The sequence below is a fragment of the Aquila chrysaetos genome, chromosome 2, assembly GCF_900496995.4.
Source record: "Aquila chrysaetos chrysaetos chromosome 2, bAquChr1.4, whole genome shotgun sequence".
In the NCBI taxonomy this organism is placed as follows: Eukaryota; Metazoa; Chordata; class Aves; order Accipitriformes; family Accipitridae; genus Aquila; species Aquila chrysaetos.
This window is the reverse complement of record NC_044005.1, coordinates 36,876,845-36,881,577: the sequence shown is the minus strand read 5'-3', so window position 1 is coordinate 36,881,577 and position 4,733 is coordinate 36,876,845.

Here is a 4,733-nt window from a genome sequence, read left to right as displayed (position 1 = left end):
TGCTGCCAGAGGTATTCTTAGTTTTGCCTTCTCTCGTCTCTTGCTACTTTAGTAGTTCAAATTTCTTTGCTTTTTGTTTCTTCCAAACCTATAGTTAACTTCTCTTCCAGTCCAGGATATTCCTAAAGTCTCATTTTAAAATATTATGTTCTTTAAATGTCAGTATTTAAGATATATAATAAAGTTACACATTTCCTGTCATTTCTTCTAGAATAAGCATAATTTCTCACATATTTCCTTTAAAACATTCTTTGCCAAAATAGTGACCTTGAGGGCATGAGTCTCATCTATTCATGGAAGTGATTTCTTAACAGAAAACAAGGGTTCTGTGGTTTCATCCTGTATTGCAACGTTCCAGCCTAAGACCATCTAGAACAAAACAGAAGGAACAAAAAGCCTTGTTTACCTAAGGCAGCAACTGCTTGTAGGTAAATAATGAAGGTGATGTCTCCGCTCCATTACAATTTCATGACTTTTTACAAATTTGACATAGCAAAATATGAACAAATCAATGCACAATTACTTTTGTTTGTAGAGACAGGCAAAAATATCAAAACTGTAGTGTCCTCAGCTGTCATTACTTGTAGACTAGCTGGCAGCCTCTGCAGAGAGAACAAAGAATACTAAAATACATTCAAAGGTGCTATTTCCAAGTCACTTCACAGATGCGCTGGCCAAGCAATGTGGGAAATGGGCTTTCCACTTGTCTGTGACACCTCTATCAGATTTAGAATATAAAGGGACTAGTAGAGTTTCTTCTCAAGTGTTTATTGTTGTAGATGTATTGGCACAATTTTCCTCTGACAATTTAAATGTATGGACTCATTTCCAAAGCTCAAAATGAAGCCTTGCACCATTTAGGATTGCCCTGCAGTGCTAAGTTAGGTGTTTCTGCTTTGTCAGGCAAGGGTAACAGCAGAAAATAAATAGGTATCATCTTCTGCAGGGGTTACAGAAAAGGATATACTGCTATAAAGCTAAGGCATATTACCTCATCTAATTCTATACCACATTTTCTATCTAGTTTCTGCCATTGCTAGTCCCAGTAGAACCGCGCTGTAGACATCAAAGGCTCTGAATTTTGTCAGTCTTGAGGGTATCATAGAAGCTACAGTCTTGCAATTCATCTTTAATGAGTTGTTTACATGGAAATCAAACAGCCATGGAATTTATTGAAAATAGCCAAGGATGGTTCCTAGCTCCCGTCCAGCACACTCTCTCTTAAAAACAACTTCTGTGGCCATACATCAACTATCATTGAGTGAGATTCAGAGCTGTAATAAAGCTGTTTACTGTTTCACTCTGGACAGGGTTTTGTTATTCATGTGCCCCAGCTCATAACTGCTAAAATATATACTATCTCTTATTGCTGTGTCCTGGAATTTATTAACAGTATGCAATAATAATTTACAAGGAACTCCTCTCACTTTTATTCCTCTCTCAGGAATAGGCTGGGAACCTCTACACACAGCTGTCTGAACTTGAATCATTTTCAGATAAAAATATTATTTATGCTCTAAAGTGTCCTAAGAGCCTCCTAGACAGAGCTGTACATAGTTAGGATCAGCCCATTTTCACATGCGGGGAAACCAGGCAAGATTCATAATGGAAAATTTCAGCTCAGATCTGCATTTAGGTGAACCTGGACCATGCATATGCACACACGAAGTTCAACTAGCTCCTTGGGAGGTCATTGGACCTTCAGCATGATCACTTCAGAAAAATGCTGAACTTTCTCATTGGTTTTGCTGAATCTGTTTATTCCTGTGTTCGTTTGTTCCTTTTTCAAACATCCCTTCTTAGTCTGACTATGCTTTTTCCAAAATTGTGTATTATGATTTGTATTTTGGACATCAGGAGTTTTAGCTCAGTTGTAAGATACGCTGTTCCACTGTCTTTTGACACTAGATACAATCCAGGATGAAATATATAAAATCTGGGCAGTCACATCAAAGGATACCCAGTAAATTCAGTCCTTTAACCTTATGGCTTTCAGCATTTTTAATTATACTCTATGCATTAGGATCTTTGTGCATTCAGTCTGTAAAGGGATGCTGTATTTGGTGCAAGAGCTAATTCTAGTCCTTTAACAGCACTCACACACTGCTACCAAACCTCCCAGTAGCAGCTGCTAAATTCAAGAGCTTGCTGCATGTATTCATCCAGTTTTGTTAAGAATGCAAAACCCTATCACTATTTATTTAATAGCAAGCCAGAAAGGCTAGCAGGACTTATACAGTGTTTAAATTTGACAATGATACCATTTTGTCCTGTTTTGTTTGAACTAACATGTGACTGCAAAACTTAAGAAATTATCTTTAACTTGCCAATCTATGTGTAAAAAGACCCAAATACGTTAAATAAAATTTTCTGGTTTAGTTTTTCTCTAGCCCTTTAAAACAGAGAAATACCAAAAAATATAAAACTTCAGTTAAGACTTTTTGTGTGCTTGTAGGAGCAAGTAGAGACATGCAACTGGAACAAGATGTAGTGGTATTAAATTACAGTCATACTATATAGTTAGTAATATAGTTATAATTATCTAATAATGGCCTATCAGACAAAAAAACTTGTTCAATGTTTTTAACTGAAAGTTTATTTAGAATAACCTATGGGCTTATAATCGAGGTGAATAAACCTGAAGCCTCTATCACAGACACATTGGCATTTTACTGGCACTTAAATGCAAGGCTTCTATGGCAATAAAAAAGAGATAATTTTGGAATGTAGCTTGTAAGTAGCTGGGTAACAGCAAGAGCCCCATATAGAAGATAGGTAGAATATTTGTTAGGGCAGAAAGGTAACCCTGGAAGCTTAGCTTCACATATGTGTAAGTGTGATCCTGTCCCATATTCCCACTATGTTTTTAAAATGGCTCATTTTGAAAAACTCTAAGGCTTAGGTGAGAGATACAAAGTGATACCTACTGATCGTTCACCACTGAAATGCAACTATCATGGAAGAAAACAGGCCATTCTATGCCCCTGGTGATAAGCAATTTTAATGAAAGTGAGTGGTCAGAGTAACATTTTTAGATACAGAGTTCTCAAAATTAAAGCTTTTTCTAGGATAATGGGCAGATGCATATCATGTAGACACGGCACACTAGAAAATAATTGACCTAATATTTGCCATGCGACTGGACACAATATTTGATTTGAAATGTCATATAGCTAAATGAAGTCATTTCACTCTGACAGATAAACAATTCAGAGAATAAAGAGGCAGAAGCCAGACAGACCTTTTTTCTGGGAAAACTAACAGAAGACAACAAAGCTGTTATGAGTTACTCTGTTTACTTTCAGTAGTAGGAACTGACAAGACTCATGGCTACAAAGCAAAAAAGGACAGATCTGCTTCATGAATTAGAAGGTTCCTTTGAAACATTTTCTATTTTTCTAAAGAAAAGGTTGTCAAAACATAATGTTTTTAATTACTTTCAGAGATATTTTTTGTTTCCCTTAAGTGTCTACAGCTGTCCCTTGCTCAATCATTTCAAAAACCAGATGAACTCTCCTAAAAAACATTCTGCTCAGAAGCAATTTTTATATATCACATATTCTCCATATTTTTATTCCTTGACAGTTTCAGTCCTTTGAACTTTGGAATGAAAATAGCATGACTGCTTCATAAAACAGGTTTTTATTTCTGCCGCTTTTCCCATTTGCCCAATAATTCCTTGGATTTAGGAACATGATTAGGCTTAAGATATCCCTAAAATTACTTAATAAAGCAATAACATGATAAAAATATGCAACACTGTCAACTGCAAGTGTTCCACTCCCCAAAACAGGCAGTGTGGGATAGACTGAATCAGAGGGAGAGCTGCATTCTGCTCTTTGTGTACAGAAACATATCAACATAACATGTCATCACAGAAGACAGAATATAAAACTTTGGACCTTCTAACAGTTTCTAACAGGAGCTTGAAGAATCAGTGTCAAGGAAAGGATTCAGGACAAAATTTTCATGCAGTATTTTGTATCTCATACTCTGAAAAATTCTCTGTGTGCATCCTTCAAGAATCATGTCATAGAACATACTAGGGACAATACAGCTAAAAGCACTCCTGCAGCCATGCTGTTCTTCAGCTGCTGTAAGACATGTAGCAGAGCCATCTATAATTCAATATATGTGTAAAGCCATCAGTACTTCAATAGCATGTAATGGGAACTGAAGTATTAATATTTGCACCATCTTAGTTGAAGTCTTTAGCTGAAGTACTTCCTGGCTTCTGACTGTAAGTAGAAAATGAGTATCAGGAATATATAATTATTTCATTAGGAGTTCTACTTCCAAATCTGTCTTTACAGAAGAGCTAGAACAGTGAAAAAAAAGGGGAGGATATGTAGTTTTCAAATACTACTTTTAACTGGCAGAACCCTCAGTTTCTATTACTCACATTAACAGAATCAAATGCAACCTCAACATGAATCAAGCCCACGCTATGCAAGGCCTTGGAAAAGTAAATAAATACATAAAAATGGACAGCTCTTTAAAAAAGGATATAACAAAGAATTTGGTGGTGTTTAAGAGGTATCAGAGTACAATCATATAGATGCATTGACTATCCATGTGTACAGTTTTCTACAGTGACACCTAGAGATTTCAGCTGCTTAATTAAGCCTTAAAAGGTATGTAAATGCCAGGTCTGTAGAGGCCAATATGGCATTCCATGACAAGCTGCTTTTTTCTTCACTTCTGCAGACGTTACACCAGGCCACAGTTCTCTT